A 25,993-nucleotide genomic window follows, 5' to 3' on the forward strand; every position below is an offset into this window, starting at 1 on the left:
AGCTGGGCACCCCCGCCCCCAGCCCCGCCACCCCTCCCTCCCCTCCTAGGGGCGGTGCTCTGGCCACCCCTCTCGGCCTCGGGGACTTGCCCCCCTTCCTCCCCTCGCTCCTCTGGAGCGGGCTGCGGCTCCCCACCTGACTTCAGCCGCTGGTTCCAGCTGGGAGCTCTGGATTCCACCCTGATGTGATGCTCTAACCATCATCTGCTCCTTCCCTCCCCACTGTGGCTAACAGCCCTCCGCTGCTCTCCATTCTAGGAGCGAGGAAAACCTGGGGGTTTAGGAGTTCAGCTTGCCAGGGGCAACACGCCTAAAGATCAACGTCATTGTGCACAGAAGTGCTGAGAGCCCCGACTCTGGAGCCTGTCTGCCCGGGTCTGAATATCCATCATTCACTACTGTGTGATCTTCAGATTCCAGTTTCCCCATCTGTAAAACAGAGATGTGAGGGTTATATGACAACAATTTATGTAAAGCCCTTAAACAGGGCCTACCTGTGGTGAGCACTATTTGAGCATTAGTTTATAATCACTGACTCTATTTATTGGGTCCTTACTATGAACCAGGCACTGTGCTAATAAGCCTTTAGCATAAGGCAGCATTGTTAATCCTCTCAGCAGAAGCTCCATGATCCCCTTGTATGGATGAGGAGATTGAGGCACAGAGAAGCTAAGTCACATGCCCAAGGACATACAGCGGGTAAGTGACAGAGCCTGGATTTGAACTAATGGACCTGCTCTCAGCCTCTACACAACCCAGCATCACCCTGAGACCCAGGGGGAGCTCTGATTTGGGAGAAGGGAGGACAACTGAGTGGTTTATCCAGACACGGAGCTTGAACAGCTGAACCAGGAGCTTCTGCCTGGAGTCCTGCCCTCATCTCCCTGTTCCTATTTCCTTTCTTTTTCTGATCCCACTAGTCTGAGGTGGGTACCAAGAGGGTGGGGACAGTTGGCCAGTGCGTGTCAAATGGAGGTTGCAGGGAGCAGAGAGAGCTTTGAACCGCTGCAGGAATATTGACACCACCACTACCTCGGTTTCTTGGGCTGTCAGAGCTCACCTACCTGCCCTGTTCCACTCCTCTGGGTGAAGGCAAACATCATAAATAAATGATTATTTATTGCTTCCTCAACTGATTGATTAAAACAAGAACAATCCCTTAAAACGAGGACAATATGCTTATCAGCTCAGCCTGTATTTTTGAAACATCAGATACTGTTTTCTCTGGATTTCGACAGTGTGCATCAAAATAAAAGAGGGGACCAGGAAACCTTTTCATGTTCTGAAAGGATTTTACATACAAACAAAAGAACAGCTTGCCAGGTGTTGGCTCTGAGAATCTGGTAGCCCTGTGAGATCCAGTGGCCACAGGGCAGATAGAGAAAAGCACAAGTGGCCTTTTTTTCCTTTAGAGCTTCTTGGTGTCAAAATCAGGGCTGTCTGGACCCTTTTCACAAGCTCTGCCTGCCTCTCACCCTGGCTTGGGAGGGAGGGAATGGAGCACTTGGCTGTATTCATTGAAGATCTCCATTCCCTAAATACCTTGAGAGTTGGGGAGTATTTCTAATTTTATTTTGCATATGGGTGTGTGGTGGGAAGGTGTGCGTCTGAATTTCTGTGTGTGTGTGAGGGTAGGGAAGGAGAGAGAGAAAGGAGAAGCTAAAGGCACATGGGAAGATGTTGGTGGGGGAAGGGAGTATTCAGCCAGGAAAGAGACAGAGATCTGGCCTTGGAAACGCAAACGGACAAAAACAATGATTTATTTAGAAATATGGTTTATCAACAGAAAAGGACATTAAAGCTTCAGATCTAGAGCTAGTAGTTCCTCGGCACCCCGCTCCTAAGTGAACGGAGTAAGAGGAAGCACAGCCAAATGTTAGTTTGTTTTTCTAAAATTGGTGATTATCTCTGACGAAATCAATATAGAAGGCAATTTGAAAACTTCCCTTCAATTCTGGCCCCACCAGAATTAAGCAGACTAAGAATGGACACTTTATTGCACTAACCAGCTGTGGCACCTGGAGCAAGTCATCGAACCTCTCTGATCTCAGTATTCTCCTCCATAAAACGGGATGAAGATGTTACCTTGTGGTGGTGCTGATGATCAGATGGGATAACATAAGTGCCTCAGTCCCAGCAGGAGACTGGACAGCGTTAGCTTCTTTCTCCTCCTGTCTCTCTTCTGGGCTCTTATCTTTATCCACAAGAACGCCTTATCTTTCTAACTAAAATGAGAGCTCCTGGTCTATGTTGGAAATATTTGGGGGTCTCCTCCATATCGCCTAACATGATGATTTGTCCAGAAGGGACACTGAGTAAAAGTGTATCAATGATGAATTGATACTGGTCTTTGTCTGAGAGGAAAAGCTACATTCCAAGGTCTTTGAAATGTCTGCTGAGGACACATTTCCCATTGATCTTGCATCCCGCCACCACCCACCCCAACTACAGTCTCATCCTCCACAAACAGTGCCAGAAAATGATTTATAAGCCACACTCTCCATCACCCTTATCATATATTCTCATAGTCAAGCTATGACTGTACCTGCAGGCGATCCCAAGGGGTCAGGAACACAGACAGGCATCTGATTGCTTGTGAGCACTTTCCCAGAAATATGTGCCACAAATCTTGCTATTTGCTGAGGTTATCTGAATAAAATGAATTCCCTTCCCAGTGGCAATCATTCCATTTTGCCTCAAAATGTTGTGTACAAAGAGAAGAACTCTATGCAGTAAGCAGCTTCTCCCTTGGGTGGGGAAACCTACACATGTCTGTCTGGCCCTACAACTCCCCAAGTGTCTGGGACAGAGAACATTCCAAGATGCAAGGGCCACACTTAAGGAGGCAGTGGGGGTGGGTTTCCTTCATTCTCATGCTCTTATTTCAGATTGATCAGGGTGAAGATAGACTGGGGTCTCAAGGTTACCTTTTTTTTTTTCAATGTTCAGTTTCCTTTAATGACCCCCATTCTCCCTGAAGGCCAGGTGCAGGCAGCTAGGCGATGGCAAGAGATGTTTACTTGAAGATCTTGCCCTGATTGAAGGCTTTGCCTGGTGCCCTGAAATTAAGATTTTAATAGACATCCTCAGACAGGGTGCTCTTTACTGTCAATACCAAGTCATAGCCAGAGGCAACCACAAAACGCTCCCCAGGTCTCAGAAAGTTTAGTGAGACGCCATCCCTGCCTGCCTGGATTCAAAAAACATGCAAGTGTAATCTTTGTCTTAGCCAGCCGAATACATGAAAATTGGATTATCACAGAATTTCTATTTGGAGGTGATAATTTACTTGGCCAACTGCATCTTCATTTTAACAATAACATTACTTTGATGTAATAAACCGCTTTGCAGTTTACAAAGTACATCTACAAAGTTAAAATTTTATTCCACAAGCCTCTCAACAGCCCTGTAAGCTAGCTGGGGAAAAATTATTAAACCCATTTTTCTTATGAGGAAACTGAGGTTCAGAGATTTGCTGCACATTAATTTGCAAGCCTTGTCTATGTTCGATTTAAAATGTGACTTAACATGTAAAAATCTCATTGATAGTTAACTTTTCTGGAAGATGAATAAAGGATGCAGGTACAAACCATACTCCCTCAGAGTAAGAGATCTGCATAATATCTCTTTACATAAGATATTTGGGTAAAATTGCATAAATAAAGTAAGCCTGCAGCACATTAATCAAATGCTCTCTAACGCTCTGCTGTTTGTGGTGCTGGAGAGTGTGAATGTGATTGGGGCCAGTGATGTTCATCATCCAAGACCACATGCCAAGGTAGAAACAGCAGGTGTGAATGTCACCCTCTGGGTGACAGGTAACCTCAGCGGTCTCCCTAGTGATTGATGCATCGGGGTGGCAACCTTGCCTTGGCTTTGGCAGAGCCTCCTTTGAAGTGTTCAGGCTATGGAAAAAAACAAATGCGATCTTTTACCAATTAGCCATGGTTTCCAGGGACTGCTCAGGCAGTCGTGGTAGGAATGCTTATGCCTGTGGATCAGTACACAGCTTAGCGGACAGAGGTAGTGGCAGCAAGAGTAATTGGCCCTTTCGTCTCAAAGCATGCAGGAGGCAGAGGCAGAGAGAAAGAGGGAGGGAAAAGAAGAAGGAAGTAGAAGGCAGAAGGGGGAAGAAGGAAAAGGAGGGAGGAAAAGAAAGGAAAGGGGTGCTGAGAGAGCGGACATTCACCTGTCTGACGCAACCTCAGTTTATGTCTTCAGGATGGAGAAGCTCGGGAGGCACAGGAGGAGGTTAGCTGTCTCCGTGGAGAGCCCTGCAACGCCAGGTGTCCAAGATGCGAGGGTATGCGGCAGAAGGTTGACACCTTAACTAGAGGAGGAGGGAGGGGAGACCAGGAGAGTGAGGTCACTGCAGTGCGCTTGGCTGTCGTAGGGCTCTTGGCTATGCCCTCATGGCCACAGAGCAGCAGGCAGCCCAGACCTCACACCCCTGAGCCCCCGCTGCTCCAGCAGAGACGGCCCAGGGTCCGGTGTGATGTGATGGAAAAAGCACGAGCTTTTGGTGTGAGCTTTTGGTGTCTGCTGACTTGAGCTTGAAGCCTTGTTTTCCCATTCACTTGCTGTGTGACCTTGAGGAAGTTCCTTCCTTTGAGCCTCAAGTACCTTGCCCATTAAATGGAGATTTTAACTAACCTGCATCTTTGATTGTGAATTTTCAATGACAAGGATAGCACCTGCCTTTTCGACTGAAGTAATCCCCCAGCTACTAACTACCAAATAATCCTGCTTGCTGCATAGCATTTACTGCTTCTATGATGATCCTGTTTGTCTGTATGTTTATTTTCTTGTTTATTGTCCCCTTCCATCTAGTAAACTATAAACTTCCAAGGGCAGGGACTTACCTGTCAGCTTTGTTTCTGTAGCTTGGACCCAGTACAGAGCCTGGCACACAGTGGGTGCTCAATAAATATTAGAATGAGTAAGAAACAGTCTTGGGGACAAAGGAGGGAACAATTTGGGTGTGAAAATCTATACCTTGATTGTGGTGGTAGTTATATGACTATATGTTTGTCAAAACTTATAGATCTGTACCCTTCAAGAAGGTGGACGTTACTGTATCTCAATGTCTGACCTTTAAAAATAGGCTAGAGGGAGCAACAGATAAACAGAATCCCACTATATAAAGATCCATATTTACTGATACTTATTGTGCCCGGCTGATGGGGGCCAGGAGCCTTCACACTGGTTATTTCATTTAATCCTTACAGCACCCATGCCTAATGAAAGTCTGATTCTACCTATTTTGTAGAGGGGAAAATGGAGGCTCAGAGCGGTTATGAGATTTGCCAAGATTGCAAAGCTTGCTGGCAGCAGGTATAAAATTCACTTTACTTGATTCCCGTGCCCAAGCCTCACCCACTGTGGTTCCTTCTGTGTTTCTCACACCTAAACCCTCACACTGACATAGAAATAAAGAGCCTGCTTTTCTTATGGAGAGGGAACATATCATGCTGATGTTGGTCTCTTATGCTTTAGCCTGAGTTAGCCAGCCAGAATCTTTTCTCAGTGAAACAAGGTGTAGAGAGAATGGGCTTTTTGCTGGAGACAGGGAATGGGGTGGGATGGGGACTAGAGCTAACATAAAGAGGTCTGCAGTAGGGGATGGAAGTGTCAGCTGGGACCAGGAGCCAAAGGAGAGGGTCCAGAAGAGCAGTCAGAGGACAGCCTCTGGCGCCAGATGATCTAGGCTCAGATTTCAGTTCCACCAGTCACTTGTGTGACCCTGAGCAAGTTAATCAACCTCTCTGTGTCTCAGGTTCCTGATTTGTGAAACAAGGTTAGTTATAGTTCCCACCTCATAGAATTTTTATATGGATTAAACAAGGTAACACTTGTAAAGCACTTAGAATAGTGGCTGGGGTAGAAATATTAAGTAAGAGGTAGCTATTGTAATTAAGTAAGTTTAGGTTCTGTGACATGTGACAGAAACCCCAAGAGAACACTGGTTTAAACTAAGATGGAAGTTTACTTCACTCTCACATCAGTGAAGTTTAAAGGAGCTGGTCCAGGGCTGCTATGGAGGCTCAATGTTCATCTGCCCAGACTCTTTCTACTTTGTTGCTCCATCATCCCAAGCATGTTGCCTGATGGTCCAGAATGGTTGCTCCTGCCCCAACCATCATATCCATATTCCAACCAGCAAGAAGGGGACAAGGAGAAAGGACATGCCCCTCTCTTTAAGGATGTTTCCTGGAAGTTGCACACAACACATCCACTTACTTCTCATCACCCAGAACTTAGTCACGTGGCCACACCTAGCTACAGATAGCTAGGTAATCAGCTAAAATTTGTGAGTTGTACTGATAAAAAGGAAAAGTAAAATTAATTTGGGGGACACCTTGGAGTGCTTTCTTCTACTATGGAAAAGTTTAGGCATAGTCACGTTATTTATCCCCCAGGTCTCAGGACAGACACAAGATTTTCCTGGCACTTCCAGCCTCTCTGAGATTCCAGTTCCTCACTGGTCAAATGGAGCTACTACCCCCTGCCCTTCCCCCCACCCCCACTGACCTTTGCCTTCCTCTTGGCATCTCTCCTCACAGAAACAGGCCCAGGAAAGGCAGCTCCAGCCTGCCAAAGCCTTGACCTCAAGTGAACATGGACGGAGAGCACTACAGGCGGCTGTGGTCCGTATCCCAGACCATTCGGCCAGCTCCGCAAGCTTGAAATCTGGCCCCGGATGGAACAGAAAGAAGAGACAGAAAAGATGAATTCTGAATATTTTCTATTTTTAAAAATCATATGAGTAACATGTTTTATAAGAAAACACAAAAATTTTTATTAAAACAAAGCAGCAATCCTTTAATACTAAACCCAGAGATAATCATCATTAACATTTCATATGTGTCCTTCAATCCTCTATCTATTCAGACTTTTCCTCCTTAATTACAAATTTGGGCTCACACTTCATCCTCTCTTCTAACTAGTGTTTAAAATTCAGCAATAATAAAACAGTCCTTCCATGTTGATAAATACATTTCCCACATCATTTTCTCTTTTTTTTAAATTAATTAATTTATTTATTTATGGCTGTGTTGGGTCTTCGTTTCTGTGCGAGGGCTTTCTCTAGTCGTGGCAAGTGGGGGCCACTCTTCATCGCGGTGCGCGGGCCTCTCACTATCGCGGCCTCTCTTGTTGCGGAGCACAGGCTCCAGACGCTCAGGCTCAGTAGTTGTGGCTCACGGGCCCAGTTGCTCCGCGGCATGTGGGATCTTCCCAGACCAGGGCTCGAACCCGTGTTCCCTGCATTGGCAGGCAGATTCTCAACCACTGCGCCACCAGGGAAGCCCCCCACATCATTTTCAATGGACAATTTATATGTCTCTCTTACAGAAGGGACACAGTTTAGTAGGGATGCAATTTGGCTTTGACCTTGGTGTCCGGTCAGAATATGCTCTTCAGCTTCAGCTTCAGCCTTGGTCTTTGAAAGGCTGAATAGCTAAGTTCAGACTTCAGCATCATTTCTGGGTTCCCTGGACTTGTGTATGATCCATGAGCTACGACTGTGTTATATAACCTTTGCATCCAAGAAGCAAAATAATCTCCATTATATACACATGGCGTGTCATTTGGCTCTACTGCTAATAATCACTTTCTAATGTAGATCACCTTCTAGAAGTAACTTGTAATGAGTATCTTCTTTTGTGCTCTATTTGTTGAAATTCTATCAGTTAAAGAATAAATGTATATTTATTATTGCAAAAGTAAAATGCTATATCACTCATGATAATTATAAACACTGTCCCTTTTTTTGGGTACAGAAATCATTATTAAGCCTTTCAAATGTTTAAATATAGAAGGAAACATTGATAGCTAATACAAATATTGAGAAAGCATGTCAGCCAAATACTTTTAGAAGATACTTTTTGAGGCAACAACAATAAAACATTAAAATAATATGAAGCAGAATAATAGAGATTAGATTGTATCATAGTTCTAATCTTTGTAGAATTGTTTGTGACACTAGCATTTGCAACACTAAACAAAATAATCTTTTATTATTTTTTTTTAAATTTATTTATTTATTTTTGGCTTCACTGGGTCTTCGATGCTGCACGTGGGCTTTCTCTAGTTGCGGTGAGCGGGGGCTACTCTTCCGTGCGGTGCACAGGCTTCTCATTGTGGTGGCTTCTCTTGCTGCGGAGCACGGGCTCTAGGCACACGGGCTTCAGTAGTTGTGGCGTGTGGTCTCAGTAGTTGTGGCTCGCGGGCTCTAGAGCGCAGGCTCAGTAGTTGTGGCGCACGGGCTTAGTTGCTCCGCGGCCGGACCAGGGATCGAACCTGTGTCCCCTGCACTGGCAGGCGGATTCTTAACCACTGCACCACCAGGGAAGTCCCAATCTTTCAAAATGTAGTCAACTTTTAGTCACCTTATTCTATCTAGAGCATGAAACTTTAATAGAAAGCCCTATTTGTAATTATTTACACCTTGTAAAGATAAAGTAAAAACAGAATGTCAACCAACCTCCCAATTTCATGAGGAGGCAAACCTCTAAAATAATGTGTAACACTATCCATGGCAAATCATATTTGACCCAACATGGGAAGAAATATAAAGAATTTAAAGAAAAGTAGAAATTATTAGAACAAATGAGAATCACACTCCTCCACCATCCTCAGTTGAAAGTAAGCATCAATTTATTAACACAAATGTGCGTAGTATACAATACAGGAGCAAGCTCACTACTGCCAGCACTGGGGAAGTAAGTACTGTTCTTGCTCTAAGATGTTAAATGGTTAAGCACTGACAATGACATTCATTAATAATGAAATTATCGTCACAAGTAATCTCTGATAAAATTTTAGATGTACTCCTTTATCAAAGATGTTTGTTCCATAAAGGTCATATTAGACATTGACCTGGACTTCAGCTGAATACTACTGATCTTGGCCATTTGGCATTCAACCAAAGTGTGTGTTGAGTGCATCTCTGACTTTAGATTATTCCCAATTTCTCACTATTATTAGTAACATTGCAGTGAATGTCCTAGCACAAACAACTCTATGGGGCTCTATGATTATTTCCTTGGCTGAATTCCTAGAAGTGGAGTGGCTGAGTGGAAAGGATCCCTATTGCCAACTACCCACCCCCCAGAAAGTTTGTACCAGCTTCTCTCCCATAAGAGGAGTGGAGCAGGGTGAGATTGGCTCCTGGCTCCTCAACAGCTAGGGCACCTGCATTCTCAACCTCCCAAGGTGGTTGGCAGTTGGATGGTTGAGAGTAGCATCCTTCGCATAGCTCCAAACCCTCCTGGATCCCACCATTGTGATCATAGCTATACTTCCTTTTGGGTTTATCTTGTTTCTGGCATTGTGATAGACCCTTTAGTTACTCCTTGCATTTTAATCCTCACAATGATGGTCTTAGTAAATATTACTTGCCTCATCTTATACATGAGGAAACTGAAGCTCAAAGGTTGGGTGGCCCTGCTCCCAGCCCTAATGGAAGCCTCCAGAGGCTGGCCAAGCAGCAGAATGAAAGTCATTTCCTGCAAGTAAATGAAACTGTAAACTCCGAACCCCATTATGCCAACTATTCAGTCCCTGGAAGCTAACAGGCTCCCTGAGGCCTCCTACCTGCGTCCATTCCAGCCAGGGCTTGAAGGTAGAAGAAAGGTGAAAGGCAGTGCCGACCGAACCCAGCCCTGCTCTGGGCTGGGCTCTGTGCTGGGCACTTTACGAGCTTGCATGTCCATTGCTTCTTGGTTGTTTCTGAAGGAAACTGTGCCAGAGCCTCTGTTATCCCTGAGCAAGCCGCCCCTCTGCCTGGTGTGTGTGTGTGTGTGTGTGTGTGTGGTAACTCAGACTCTAACAGCACCAGGAGAAGGTCAAGATTGTTGGCCACTGAGTACCCCACCATAGCTAGTTGACAGTTGACTAGTTGGGGAGAAGTGTAAGTAATGACCACATGCCTGGGACTTTATATACACTATCTCATGCAGGTCTCAAACTGCCAGGTGAGATATTCACACCTTACTGGCGAAGAGCCAGAGGCTTAGGAAAATGTTCAAGAACTCACAGCTAGTAAGTGGCGAAGGACACACATAGTCCAGGATAGACGCTTACACTTTCTCTGATCCAGATGGGAAAATACACCCTAGTACATTTCTATCAATATTACCCTTGTAAGAGCCTGAAGCCTTGAGAGAGAAACAAGCAGTCTTCAGAAGCCCCATAAGAGCAGGAAGGCTGTTGTTCTGAGGTCTTGCAGAGGAAGAACGCATTGTCCCTGAGCTGAGGGGGACACACAAGGGGAGACCGCCTGGGGCGGGTGCTGAGCCCTGGCTTTCCAGGCTGGAGCAGAATTGCCTGGGCTGAATGAATGGTAGCAGTGGGGCGTTGTCCTCTCATATGAGGACCTACTCCCTTCCTTTCCTTTTCTAGGTCTGGGCCTCAGGAAGGGAGACCTGAAAGCTTAAAGGAGATGAGGATGGAAGTGGTCTCCTCTCCTCCCTGGCGTCCTTCAGCAGAGACACATACAAGACCCATGGGTGCCACTGCCAGAGCTTGGAGTCACAGATCTGAATCCAACCTGTCTTAGTTACGCTCCAGCTATGTGACCTTGAGCAAGTTACTTAACCTCTCTGAGTCTCAATTTAAGCCATAGAATGTGGGCGCACGAATAGTTCTTTACCAGTGGTTGTGCGGATTGAGGGAGCTGAAGCCTCAGCCCCATTGCCGCCTCAGCCCCATTGCCACCTCAGCCAGAAGCCAGCCCCCTGACTCACTGTCTCCAGTGCCCACCTGTGCAGGGAGCCTGCCCTGGGCAGTGACCTGGGACCCCTGGAGCTCCAAGGACCCACCTGAGGCCCTCCAGGATCGGACCCCAAAGCCTTGTAGGCTGCATGCTTACTCAGAGCCTTCAGGCCTTTGCATGTGCTATGGCCCCCACCTGAAACACACTCCCTGCCCCTCTGCCTGCCTTATTGAACTAGCCTTCAGGCTTGACATAGCTGCCCTTGTCTCCAGGAAACCTTCCCTAGCCCCCAAGTCTGCACCATATCACACCGAGTTTTAATGTCCTGTTCTCTATTGAACTGTGAGCTCCTGAAGTGTAGAGAATAGGTTCTGCCCGTGTTGTAACCACAGAGCCAAGCATGGAACTTGGCCCAGAGCAGATGCTCAGGACATGTGCACAAAGTAGAAGGAAGGATGAATAGAGTCTACAGGGGCCTGAGTAGCAAAACTATGGGAGACAGACTACAACAGAATCTCTGTTTGAGACAGGGAATCCCACGCAAGAAAGAGGAGGGCAGGGCTTTAGTTACCATGGTTTCAGGGAACCTGTCTTTTCAATCTGTCAGGCAAGAGAAGATGTATGTAGGGCCACCCAGTACAGTTGTTCAGGTTCTGCACTTTACAATTCCAGGGGGCATCATTTTCACACTTGAGTCATCCTAGATTTGCATGGTTATTATGACAATTTTCCAGTAGATGGCGGTAAAGCATCTTGAGTTAGGGGCACTTTTTCCCTGTTTGTGCAAATGCACTGTTTGGGTTCTCTAGTGCTGGGAGCACCTGTCTACCAGCCCTCCAAACTGCTGAGAGGTTGCCTAACGTCCCCAGCCTTGTCCCACCTCCTCTTCACTTCAGGGCTTTACAAACCACACCCAGGGCCTTAGTATTGGCCTGGGAATTTCAGGAGAGAGAGCCATTAGAGCCAGAAATCCCCAATTGCATCCTTTGTTCCAAAGAAGGTGATGTTTGTGATCAGAAGCCCCAGGTTCAAGTTCCAGCTGCTGCATTTCCTAGTGAGTGGTCTTGGGCAAGTGACTCTGCAGTTCTAGGACCTAGCTTTCTCTTCCAGAAAGAATGCAGTAATAATCCCTGCCCTTGAGGTTGTGAGGAACAAATGCTACCCTGAACTTGGTCATGCCATTGCTAGCTGTAAAGCACCTCTTCCTAGGAATATCCTGACAATAAAGTGCAGGACTTTCCCAGCTGACCCCAGGAGGATTGCACTATTTGAGCAGGGGCGTGCTACATACCACACGATTCCTATTTTATCACCGCCCCACCCCCCAGAGTCATCTTCTCTTCTCCTATGTTATCTCTTTCCTGGTCTCCACTACTATCCCATCCCCAGGGGTGCTTTGGTCCCCTTCAGTCTCTGCTCCAAACTCCTTAGTACAGTACAGAATAGTCAGTCTGCCAGTAAACAAATACTCAGCCAGCATCTTCTATGCGCTGGGTGCTGTGCTGGTCTCTACCTTTTAGTTTCTCATAGTCCCATGGGGGCATAAAGTTAACACAGTCACCATCTTGTTTCTGAGTCTTCAGACCTCATTCTCATTTTTAAAACACTTCTGAGTGTTGTTACATAAGGTGTTTTAAAGGGAAGGGATTATCTTTTTATAGGAAATAATTAGAGGCCAGAATATTTTTCAAATGTACTCTTTCTTTTAGATTTACTATTGCTCCTCTATTGAAGTTCATTAAATGAAGAACTGTCTTGTTTAAATGTGGCAGAGAATTCAGCTCAAAATTGTTAATAATGGAAATTATCCTTTCTGGAAGCTGTGTCTCTATTCCTCTTCTGCTGGCTGTCAGGTGGATTTTAGAACTGTATTTCCACATGTTCTGTTTCCATGATAGCTGGATGCTTCCATGAAGGGAAGATTACACACAGTTTTTCTGTTCCAACATATATGTGTCCACTCACCATCCAGTTCTGGAGGTCAGAAGTCTGTCCTGGGTCTCACGGGGCTAAAAATCAAGGTGTCTATCTGCTGGGACTCTGAGGAGAAAGAGGCCTTGCCCAGTCCCTCCCTTTCTGGCTCCTAGGCCACTTAATGACTGGACACTGTCTTTGGCCCCCATCATTAAATATCCTCCAAGGTCCAAACCAAGAGAGGCTTAGCTGGGGTCTTCCCTGCCCATCTCATACTGGCGAAAGCCTAGGTGAGGGAAGCAGAGAACAAACTCACTATGGGTTTCACTTAGAATTTGGTTTGGCTGTGAAGGGACAAGAAACTCAAAGTAGGATTGGCTTAAATGAGATAGCCTTGTATTGCCCTCTCATGTAAATCAAGTCTAGAGGCAGGCCATCCACAGCTCATATAGACACTCTACAGTGTCAGGAAGGACCCAATCCCTTTCCGGTACCCTGTTCTGTCATCCCTCAGGTGTAGTCCTCATCCTCATGGTGGAGGTGGCAGTTCAGGGCTGGCAAAGACCTTCATGATATCAGGACCCAGGCTCGCTCTTTCTTCCATCCTTCCTTCCTTCCTTTCTTTTTTCTTTCTTTTTATTTATTTATTTATTTAGGCTGCTCCAGGTCTTAGTTGTAGCATTTGGGATCTTTTTTTTCTTTAATTGCTGTGTATTTTATTTTATTTTTTATTTTTATACCTGTGTCGGGTCTTAGTTGTGGCACGTGGGCTTCTCTCTAGTTGTGGCATGTGGGTTTTCTCTTCTCTAGTTGTGGCATGCGGACCCCAGAGTGCATTGGCTCTGTAGTTTGCAGCACGCAGGCTCTCTAGTTGAGGCAGGAGAGCTCAGTAGTTGTGGTGCACAGGCTTAGTTGCCCCACGGCATTTGGGATCTTAGTTCCCCAACCAGGGATCAAACCTGCATCCCCTGCATTGGAAGGCAGATTCTTTACCACTGGACCACCAGGGAAGTCCCCAGGCTCCTTCTATATCATTTCCCCATCATTCTTAGTATGCATCTCATGGTCCAAAAAGGCTGCTCAATCTCCAGCCATCAAACCAACATTCCACAGGCAGGAAGTGTGAAAGAAGGCTGAGCAAGGACATACCCTCTCTACCTAAGGACACTCCTTGGAAGTTATTTGTGATACTTCCATTTTATCTCCCATTGGTTAGAACTTTGTCACATGATAATATCTAGGTGCAAAAAGGGCTAGGAAATGAATCTTTATTCCAGGGACATCCAATTCCTGGGCAAGAAAAGGAGAATGGTTATTGAGGAACCAGGAGAATTCTCTACCACATCTTGCCTATAAGGTATCATCCCCTGCCTACAGGAGGTGCCTCTACCTAGAAGTCTCCTCAGCATAAATTAATCTGGGAAATAACCAATAACCATAAGACCACAGAACAAGAATTATCCCAAGACAGCAATGGGGTTATTTCCTCTCCACATATAAATGACATTTGTTTTCTGTTGTAATTACCACCACTGCCAACACCGCCATGCTCTCAGCCGCCCACAGCCCTGTCCCTGCTGGTCCAGCTATGGCATCCCTTCCCCCACCCCTATGCACCCAACACTGCCCCCTCCCTTTCTAGAGTGGAGTCTGGCTGAAGTGACAGTGAGGGGAGCAGTGAGGGGGAGGCCCTGTGACAGCAGCTGCCTCACAGCAGAAGCAGCGGCAGTTGCCTGGGTGAGTTGGGCAAAGAGGTTTCCAGGATGCGGCCAAGTGTTTCTCCTGACCTGCTCACTACCCCCTTCTATTTCCTGCCTAGGAGACACCTCTTGGGGGCTGAGCCTCTTCAGTCCCACCTTGTTCTTTCCTCTGCCTCCTTTTAAAATACTCACTTGCCTGCTCATTACCTGTTCTTGTGAGAAGGGGTCTCAGGCACCCTAGGGTGTGGATGAGGGATGGACATTAACGTTGCTGTTCCATGCACCCTCACACCAGCCCTGCCCCTTAGGTACCCCATCCCCATTCGACAGATCAAGCCACTGAGAGCTGCCAGGCAGCTGGCCCAGTCACCCAGCTTGTAGGTGGCAGCCCTGTGACAGGAACCCGCTGACTCTAAAGCCCACGACACCTTCTTGAGTTCTCCATCCCAGGTAGGGTTCTGATGGCAGAGCTTTAAGCAGCCTGCCAGATAGTGGAGGTGACTCTGGGGGCAAGAGAATGTTCACAGCACTGACTGTCCTCACCAGCTTTTCAGGGATAAGTTTGGAGCAGGGAGAGAAAATAGGACCTTGCTGGTAGTGTTGGCAATAAGCCACATACCTGGCCTGCGGTTTGGCCATCACTTTGAGACCAAGAGCTGTGGGCAGCACTGGCTGCTTCGACTCCCCACAGCTTCCCAACTCCCTGACCCCTGATCTCCAGGGACACTGGCTCTGCCCTGTCTCCAACCCTGCCAAGCCGAGAAAAATCATCCCTCCACTCAGCAAGGGAGGTGCCTTCAGTTCCCCCATTCTTCCCCTTGGCTCTCGGCTTCTCTCTTTGCGTCTCAGTCTCAGGGCCACCAGATCAGGGTAGTGCCGGAATCCCCCAGAGGGCCCTGAAAGGGAGGTCCTCGCTGGGCAGCTCTCCTCGCCCACAGCCCCATTCAGCAATCAAGGAAGGAGGATGGGGAGAGGGCTGGGAGGGCAGTGAAGGGTTAAGACGTCTCAGCCCACCTCCTAGAAACGGGACTTGGGGACCAGGGGCTGGATGTTCTGAAAGTTTACACGCCGACACCTGCTCCTACATACAAACACATTCTCACTCACGCACACGAGTGCACACACACCCACACACCCAGACATTCACACGCACACACACACACCTCTGTCCAGTATACTCTCACGGTTCAGAGTCTGAGCTCTGAAGTCAGACAGACCCAGAGCTGGCTTCTACATATGTACGATAGTTTCTAAACGATGGTTTCTCATTTTCCGAAGGCACTGTGGGAGATTCAAGCCATACAGAGGTGCCCTGAGTGCCTGTCTTCCTTCTCCCCCTGCTCCCAGTTTCTTGTTCCCCTCCCCTGGGGGCAACTGTTGTCACCACTTCCTTGTCTCTGCTTCTAGAGCTGGTGTGTGGACGACAGCCTCTAGCTAAGTGTGCGTGCAACACATGTGCATGCACACACACACACACACACGGCAGCCCATGGGCACACTGCTCTGCACGCTGCTTTATTTCCTGTGTATGCAAAGGCTCCCCCTGGGCTCTCCACAGTGTCTACCAGCCCTCCGAGCTGCTGAGAGGTGGCCTGACACCATCTCCCAGCCTGGTAGCCGTAGCTGGGGCTGCTCCTGTCCACGTGCACGCAGAGCACCTCATCCTTTCTAATTACGGCCTGGGCCCGTCATGCACACGCACCGTGACTGATTTAACGTGCCCCGCCAGGTGAGCACGGATTGTTTCCAGCTGTTGCTTTGCTGTATTTGCTGCTCCCTTCGGTTCTTCAGCGGTGCGTGCTGGACACTAGCCCACATGGGCGTGAGGACCTGTCAGAGCGGAGTGTGAAGGAGTGACTCGGCCCAGTTGTTCGGCCTCTTGCACCTCACTTTCTGGCACTGTAGATGGCAACAATCAGAGCACTAACCTCGCTAGGTAAGGATGAGATGAGACCACGCGTGCTGAGCGCCCAGCACAGGGACCGGAAATGTTAGCCCCTGAGGGGACAGTGCAGGAATGGGGTGAGTGAGGGGCCCGCTGACGGGCAGGGGCTGCCCAGCTCCCGTCCTCCGGGCCATCAAGTGACATCATGGGGCCTCAGCCTGGGAAGCTCCCTGCCCTGGTGATCGATCGGGTCAGAGATCCAAGCCTCTGGCCAGCCAGTATGGGAGCCACAGGAAGGAGGGGCCCAGCAGGGAGCCGGTGGGTGGGGACCCAGCAGCTGTACTGGAGCCGGAGGGAGGAGCAGGCCTGGCTTATCTTGCTGAGTCATTCCCACCGGAGCTTTGAAAGAGGGGGCAGGCCTGTGTGAGGGAGAGGGAGAGAGAGGAGAGAGAGAGAAAGAGAGAGAGCTCTGGCACATCACACACACACACACACACACACACACACACACACACACACACACACACACACACACACACACACACACACACACACACACACACACACACACACACACACACACACACACACACACACACACACACACACACACACACACACACACACCCCTCCCAGCAGAGAGAGGCTTTGTTCCCCACAAGATGCAAAAGCCACGGAAACAAAAGAAAGGCAGCTCCCACTGCCCCTGTCCCTCAGCTGCCATTTCTGCCCCCTCTCTATCCTCACCCCATTTCCACCAGCCCTGCGATCCCTCCAACCCCGACCCTGCCCCTAGGGCGGTGATAGTTCCAGGGACAAGTTGTCACCTTATTTGCCCACCTCTATCCCCTCCTCATCGTGCACCCATCCCCCTGGCCCCATCCCCTGTGAATCGTGCCCACCTGGCCCCTCTCAGGTGATAGACGCTTTCCTGGCTCTGAGGCGGTGTTCTGATGTAGCAGACTTTTCCTGGCACTGTGGAAGACAGATGAGGGAGGCTGGGTCCCTGTGCCCAGAGGGGCTGTATATACCCTGTGGGGTGGGGAGGCTGAGGATGGAGTTCATCCCCCTCTACCCCAGAGCCGGCTGAGTGCTGGGCCCCCATGAGGTGGGGCTGCCTGTAAATCGTAGGATCTGGATGGGCTGGAGACTCAGAGGCAGGCTGGGTGGAGGACAGAATGCTTCCTTCATTAAAAATCGCTTTTTGTCTTCATACAAAATCCCCAAGCCCGACTATTATCTAATACCCAACTCTATACCCGTCCAGACATATTCCTATTCATATGGACCTGGTTTACGGAAAAGTCTGAATTTGACAGGATCAAACAGGACACATTTTTGCTTTGTCTCTCATCACAGCCTTCAACCATGCTCTGTCAAATCTCTTCTTCTGGCCTTGAACAATATTCCCGGCAGATTTCTAGTTTTCTGATCAAATTTCCTAGTTTTTTTTTCAATTATTAAAAATTCAGGTTAGTTTAGTCCAATTTAAAAGTTCAACATCATATGCAAATATAGGCTGATCCTACCCCCTCCTCCCCCAATGCCAAGCAAAGCTAGGAGTGGGGAGGGGGCTTCTCTTCCCTCTCTCCCCCATCAGAATGCTTTTACTCCCTGGGTTTGAGATTGGGGTACGATGGGGGTTGGGGGATAAGAGCTGGAAGGGGGCGGCCACAGGTCTTGTTCTCTCGGCCAACACTGCCTGATGACCAGTGCCTCCTCGGGGTGAAGTCTTCCAAGTGGGTTGAGCAGTCACATTCTCTGCGGAGAAGGGTCATCTGGCTAGACTTTTTTCAACACACCCTGTCAACACTCACCCCTGGATGCCAGTCATTGGAATTCCTCCTCAGTTACCTCCTTAGGAGGTACTGACCCACAGGAAACTCCTGCATTCTTGCCTAGCCAAAGGGGGGCATGCAGGCCCCTTCACTGCCCCAGCTCTGCCCTGCTGTCTCTGTCCATCCTCCTTTCCATCCCCCCTCACCATGGGCTGGCCAGTCAGCAGGCACTCAACTAAGAAATGGGGCGCCCAACTCTCCTCTCACAGGCACCCCTCCCTCTGGGACTAATCCCTAGCAGCCCTTTCTCTACAGCCAGAAAGTGGAGGGAAAACCAGAGCACTCCTGCCCTAGCCTGGGAACACTTGATCTGTGCAGTCATATAGAGCTCCACGCCCAGAAGTGCCCCTCAATTGGTCTGATGCTCTGCTGTCTTGAAATTCTTCATGATATTTGAACAAGGAGCCATTCATTTTCACTTTTCACTGGCCCTGGAAAATTATGCAGCTGGTCTCCCCTGGGACTGACTGCTCTGCCCATCCTCATCAGCTTGTAGAGTAGCAGGGCTTGTTCCAGAGGCTGTAAATGCCCTGGGAAGTGCTACCCCCCAGTGATTTCCACCTCTCTTTAGAGTGAGGGGGTGCTCCCCTCACCCTATTATCCTCCCCTTTGGGTTCCAGTCATCAGCTCCCAGGCAACAGGATATGAACTAACCAGCATCCTGTTAGGAATATAAGCATCCTTTCACACTATCCTTTGACATCAAACACACTATCCAAATTGTGAGTTGAATACGTTCAGATTAGGTGCTTTTTTGTGTTTCTTACAACAATGAAATCAGGTTGAATATATTTTTTTTATAGCCTGCTTTTTTCACTTAACAATACATTGAAAATATATTTTCATGGAGCAAATACCCATCTATAATCTAACTTTCAACATCTGTTTTAGTTACTTATTGCTGGATTACAAACCACCCCAAACCCAGGGCTTAAATCAACAGAGATTGATTGTTTCTCATTATTCTATGGTTTGACCAGACAGTCCTGATCATTCACAAGAAATACAAAAACTAGAGAGAGAAAAACTGGGTTCCAGTGTTAGCTGAGCCACTTCCTGCTTGTGTGACCTTGGTCAAGTAGTTGAACCTCATATTCCTCATCTGTAAATTGTTACAGATGATAACAGTGATGTCTCCCTTACCTGAGATATTTTGAAGATCAAATGAGAACTATAATAATAATATCTACCATGTACGGTTGTCATAAGGATTAGATGAGTTAATATGGCAAAAGTAACAAATGTTAGCTATTAACTATTATGCGTCTTGGTGAGGGGCCAGGCTACAGAGGGGATTGCTGGGGCAGGGAAGTAGCTGGTTCTCCAGCTCATTAGACTGAGACACAGGAGGGAGGGAGGATTTCTGCTGGGAAAAGAAGCATGTGAAAGGATGCAGTGAACACGGCTGAGAGTATTAAGCATTGCTCAGCCACAGGGGAAATGAGGGCTGGGGGGAAGAGTCATCTTGCTGCAGTTGAAAAATACTTACCTGTAGCCATATTTTCCTGCATACTGATAACATGCTGGTAATAAAGTCAGGATTAAAATATGCTGGAAAGCAGATAGTGCCAGCCTAGTGATACCAGACTCAAAGAATGACCCATGGGTATCCACTGCCTCTATCCCTGCTCTATCATAGGGACCTCTTCTTCAGGAAACAGAGAGAAGAGGACAAAAACCAAGGAAGTATCTTTGAAGGGCCAGAAAAACAGTATCAGGTAGTCAAAATCTAGGCCCCAAAGGCTTTCTGTGCCCCAAATGTCTCATTTCAACTCTTTCATTACACTTCCAGAGATTCTAACATGTTGAGATTCATGTCCTTGTGTCTCTTTAAAAATTATGCAATATTTACACCAAAAGGATGTAAAGAATAACACAACAAAACCCATGTTCTTGCTACCAGCTTAAGAAATAAAACATTGTCAACACAGTTAAATTTTCCTACCTTTACATAAGAGGTAACCACTATGCTGAACCCTGAGGTTGATTATGTCCTTGTCCTCTTTTTATTTTTCGAATACATGAATAAATCTGACAGAAAGGATAGGTTGTTTATAGAAATTTGTGTTCCAGTGAAGGACTTTTAGGTTCTCCAGCAGGATCTGGATGACTTCCAAAGAGGCTACAGGAGAAGCAGAGAGGGAAATAAAAGGCTATAAAAAGGAAGAGAGTCTCACTAGCCTGTGACAATATCAACTGGAATAATGTATGTAATTATTCCATATACTTGAGGGAGGCATATACTTGAAAAGATAATGGCTGTAAAATTTTCATATTTGATGAAAAATATAAACCCACAGATCCAAGAAACTGAATCAATGCCAAGCACAAGAACATGACACCAAGGCACATCATATTTAAATTGCTGATAAAAATAATTGCTGAAAATCAATGATAAAGAAATTTTTTTCAAGGAGCCAGAGGAAAAAAGAAACATTATATAAAGGAAGAAAAATACATGAATAATCTCTGACTTCTCATTAGAAATAATACAAGTCAGGAGACTACGGAACTATATCTTTAACATCCTACAAGAAAAAATGAAAAAACTGTCAACCTAGAATTCTGTTTCCAGTGATAAAGCTGAGGGAAATCATCACCTGCAGACCTGTTGAAGGCTTGAGGGAAATGATACCAGATGGAAACTCAAATCCCTGCAAGGAAATAAATAGAAAGAAATGAATATGGGAAATGGTAAAAGTAAAAGATGTTTTCTCTTCATTTTAAAATTTATGTTAAAGATAAGTAAAAGTTTAAACAAAAATAATGACAATTTACTGTGGAGCTTATAATAAATATAGAAGTAGAATGTATGACAAAAAAAGCACAAAGGACAGGAGAGGAAGAAAAGGAACTATAGTGTTGTAAGTTTCTTGTGTACTATGTGAAGTGGGATAATATTATTTAAAGGTAGAAATTAAAGATGCACATTGTAAGCTTTAGAGCAAACACTAAAAACAGAGAAAGGAATAACTAATAAGCCAACAGATAAAACGAACTCCTAAAAAATACTCCATCCGCAGAAGGCAGGGAAGGCAAAAAAGAACAAAGAACATATGGGAAAAATGGGAAAAAATAGCAAGATGGTAGATTTAAACCCAACCACAGAGATACTTACATTAAAAGTAAATGGACTGCATGGATGAACTGTGAAAATATGCTAAGTGAAAGAAGCCAGTCTTAAAAGACCACATATTGGATGATTCCATTTTTATGAAATGTCCAGAATAAGCACATTTATGAAAACAGAAAGCAGATGAGTGGTTTCCTACGGCTGGGGGAGGGATGTGGGAGGGAAATGGAAGTGACAGCTAATTGGTATGAGGTATCTTTTTGGGGTTACAAAAATGTTCTGAAATTAGATTGTGGTGATTATTGCACAACTCTATGAATATACTAAAAACCACTGAATTGTACATTTTAAATGAGTGATTTGTATGGCATGTGAATTATATCTCAATAAAGGTGTTTTCTTAAAAGTAAATGAACTAAACATTCTAAATTAAAGTCATCAAAGAGCTGATAAGAGGGTGAGGAAGCTGCTTTAGTTCTACAGACATTGCCAAACTAGAAGAGAAAGATGCAAACTTGGGCTGTGTTTCTGGCTGCTGGGCTACCCAAAATGATGAGTTTAAGAACTTCCCTACTTTAAGCTGGCACCCAAAAGGACAAGCCCTCCAGTGTAACAGTGAATTAGAAACAAATCAGTTCTTGCATAAGTTTTTAGTCAGGGTTCTTGTCACACCTGTGATCAAGAAAACCTCAATACTTTAACTTGACTTAAGGTAGTTCCAGTATGGTAGTCCTCAGCATTCAGCAAAAGCAAATGAAAATCCTCCCTGGGGAAAGTGCTATGATCCTAGGCCTCAAAGTATTTCAGCAAATGCTCTTCAAATGCAATGTCCATTCGTATAGCACACAATTAAGCAAAAGATGACCAAGCACACAAGGAAATAAGACACTATGAGCAAGAAACAGCAAAAACAACAACCAACAGAAACAGACTCATAGACTCAAAGCACTGGAATTCTTGATCACAGGATATGAAATATATGCTTACTGTTTTAAAAGAAATAAGTGCTTAAAATATGTGCATGGGAAAAAAGAATTAAAACAAAATCTATAAGAAGTGACAGCAGTCACTGTAAGTTGCCATGCTAACATTTCAAAGAGAAAAAAGTTATCATTTTATTGGATGCAGAAGAAGTGACTGATAAAATTTAACATTTATTCATGATATAAAAACTAAGAAAGAGGGATACTTCTTTAATCTGATAAAAGGTATCTATTAAAATTTTACCAAACATCATGCCTAATGGTGAAACAATAAAAGTTTTCCCTTGTGGTTGGAAACAGACAAATATACTATTATAGTTTATATTTTACATCCTAGCCAGCTCAGAAAGGAGAGAGAGAGAGAGAGAAGGAAGGGAAGGAGGGAGGGAGGGAGGAAGGCAGGAAAAAGAAGAAAGAAAGAAAAAGGTATAAGGGTATTATATTAGTCTGCTAGGGCTGCCATAACGGAATACCACAGACTGGGGGGTTTAAACAACAGAAATTAATTTTCTTACAGTTCTGGAGGCTAGAAGTTCAAGATCAAGGTGCAGAGTTACTTTCTGGTGAAGTGTCTCTCCTTCCTTGCAGATGGCCACCTTCTTGCTGTGTCTTCATCTGGCCTCTTCTCTGTGTGTGCATGGAGAGAGAGAGCTCCTGGTCTCTTCCTCTTCTTAAAAGGACACCAATCCTATTGGATTAGGGTTGCACCCTTATGACCTCAGTTAACCTTGATTACCTCCTTAAAGTCCTTTTCTTCAAATACAGTCACACTGGGGGTTGGGGCTTCAACATATGAATTTGGGGGGACACAATTCAGTTCATTACAGACAGGAAAGGAAGAAACAAAATTGTACAGATGATATGCTTATGTATATAGATTTAGAAAATCTAAAATAATCTAGGAATTATTAGGATTAATAGAGTTTAACAAAGTTGCTGAATACAAAAGTTAGTATATAAAGTCAATTATATTCCTATATAGCAAAAACAAATATTTTGAAAATGAGAAAATTTTAATGTATTACTTAAATAGTGGAAAAATATCAGAATTTGGAAATAAATCATTTTTTAAAAAGATGTGCAAGACCTCTATAGGAAAAATGATAAAACTATACTATATTCTTGGTATGATATACCATATTCTTGGATTGGAAGATTCAATAATTTAAAAATGTCAATCCACCCAAACTTATTTATAGGTTTGATCAAAACTGAGTCAGGGGCTTCCCTGGTGGCGCAGTGGTTGAGAATCTGCCTGCCAATGCAGGGGACACAGGTTCGAGCCCTGGTCTGGGAAGATCCCACATGCCACGGAGCAACTGGGCCCGTGAGCCACAATTACTGAGCCTGCGCGTCTGGAGCCTGTGCTCCGCAACAAGAGAGGCCGCGATGGTGAGAGGCCCGCGCACCGTGATGAAGAGTGGTCCCCACTTGCCGCAACTAGAGAAAGCCCTGGCACAGAAACGAAGACTCAACACAGTCATAAATAAATAAATAAATAAATAAAAGAACGTGAATTTCTTTAAAAAAAAAAAAAAAGCAAACTGGGCTATTCATTTAAAAAAAAAAAAAAACTGAGTCAGGGTACCACCAGGCTTGTTTTAGAACTTGAGAAGCTGAATCTAAATGTAAAGAGCCGAGAAAGGTCAATGATACTCTTGAAGTAAAAGGATACGGTAGGAGAAATTGCTCTATCATATTTTAAGTTTTACAATAAAGTTTTAGTAATGGTGGTTGCAGGGATAGACAGATAGCCCAGCAGAACAGCACAGAGAGCCCAGAAACAGGCCCCACCCACTTATTTGGATACTTGACATATGACAGAGCTGGTACTGCAGAGCAGTCTGGAAAGGTCAGGGTTTTTTCCTCAATAAATGACGATGGAATAATGAGTATCCATAGGTAAAAAATGAGATTGGACTCGTATTTTCCATACATACAAAAATCAACTACAGGTGGACTTTTTTTATTAAGATAAAATTAACATAAAATTCACCATTTTAAAGAGTAAAATTCAGTGGTTTTTAGTATATTCACAGAGTTGTGCAACCATCACCACTATTTAATTACAGAACATTTTAATTACAAGAAAACTTTTTCCCATTAAGCAGTCACTCTCCATTCTCTCCTAGCTAAAGGTTTGTCAATTTTGTTGATTTCTTAAGAAAGCACCAACTTTTCATCTTGTTGATTCTCTCTATTGTCTTTCTATTCTCTACTTCATTTATCTCCACTCTAATCTTTATAGTTTCCTTCTTTCTACTTGCTTTGAGTTTAGTTTGTTCTTTTTGTGGTTTCTTAAGTTGGAAGTATGGGTTATTGATTAGGAATGTAGGAATTTATAGGTATAAAATTAATGTTCTTTTTTAATGTAGGAATTTATAGGTATAAAATTCCCTCTGAGCATTGCTTTCACTATATCTCATAAGTTGTGGTATATTATATTTTCATTTTCATTCATCTCAAAGTCTTTTCTAATTTCTTGTGAGATTTCTTCTTTGACCTATTGGTTAAGCATGTGTTATTTAATTTCTACATTTTTGTGAGTTTCCCAGATTTCTTTCTATTATGGGTTTCTAATTTTATTCCACTGTGGTCAGAGAAGATATTTTGTATACTTTATATACTTAATGTATTGAGATTTGTTTCATGGCCTAACTTATGGTTTATACTGGAGAATGTTCAATACACATTGTGTTCTCAATACACATTGAGAAGAACGTGTATACTGTTATTGTTGGGTGGAGTGTTTCATTGCAGCCTGAAGCCTTTAGCATTTGTCATAGGGAAGGTCTACTAGTGGTGAACTATATCAGTTTTTGTTTATCTGGAAATGTCTTTATTTCTCTTTCTTTCTTGAAGAATAGTTTTGTTGGATATAGAATTCATGGTTGACATTTTTTTTCTTTCAGCCCTTTGAAAGGCCACTGCCTTCTGGCCTCTATGGCTTCTAATGATAAATCAGCTGTTAATCAAGCTTTTCTTGTACATGGTGTGTTGCTTCTCTCTTGCTACTTTCAAGATTCTTTGTCTTTCAACAATTTAATGTATATTTGTATGGATCTCTTTGGGTTTATCCTACTTGTAGTTCATTGAGTTTCTTGGGGGTGCAATGTTTTCCCTTGTACACACTCCCCTTGTGTACATATTGGTATGCTTGATGATGTCCACAGGTCTGTTAGCCTCCATTATTCTTTATTCTCCTTAGACTGGATAATCTCAATTGACCTACCTTCAGGTTTACTAATTCTTTCTTTTGTCTGCACATATCTGTTGAGCCCCTTTAGTAAATTTTTTATTTCAGTTATTGTACTTTCAACTCCAGAATTTCTATTTGATTCTTTATTTATAATTTCTATCTCTTTATTGATATTCTTTATTTGGTGAGGCATCCATTCTCATGGTTTCCTTTAGCTCTTTGCACTTGGTTTCCTTTAGCTCTTTGAGCATATTTTAAATGGTTGGTTTAAAGTCTTTTCAATTAAGTCCAATGTCTGGGCTTCCTCAAGAACAATTTCTATTAATTGCCTCTTTTCTTGTATATGGGCCATACTTTCTTGTTTCTTTTCATGCTTTATAATCTGTGTTGACAATTGGAAAATTTGAATATTATAATGTGGCTACTCTGGGAATCAGATTTTTCCCCTTCCCAGGGACTGTTGTTGCTGCTTGCTGCAGTAGTTGTTTATTTGTTTAATGTCTTTTCTGAACTAATTTTGTAAAATCTATGTTTTGTTGTGTGTGTCCACTGAAATCCCTATTCCATCAGCTTTGTGGTCGGCTAGTGATTGGACAGAGACTTCTTTAAATATCTGGAACAACAACAGCAAAAATATCCCCCAGTCTCTGCAGATGGGCTCTGTGTTTGTGTGGGCATGCTTTC

General features: G+C 44.7%; 1 protein-coding gene across 1 annotated transcript in view; it reads left to right on the forward strand.

Moving 5' to 3' along the window:
• TMEM63C (transmembrane protein 63C) overlaps positions 1 to 25,993 on the forward strand; it is a 135,863-nt gene that overhangs the window by 25,051 nt on the left and 84,819 nt on the right. The window lies entirely within an intron of this gene.

Source organism: Balaenoptera acutorostrata, chromosome 3 (assembly GCF_949987535.1).
Source record: "Balaenoptera acutorostrata chromosome 3, mBalAcu1.1, whole genome shotgun sequence".
NCBI lineage: Eukaryota > Metazoa > Chordata > Mammalia > Artiodactyla > Balaenopteridae > Balaenoptera > Balaenoptera acutorostrata.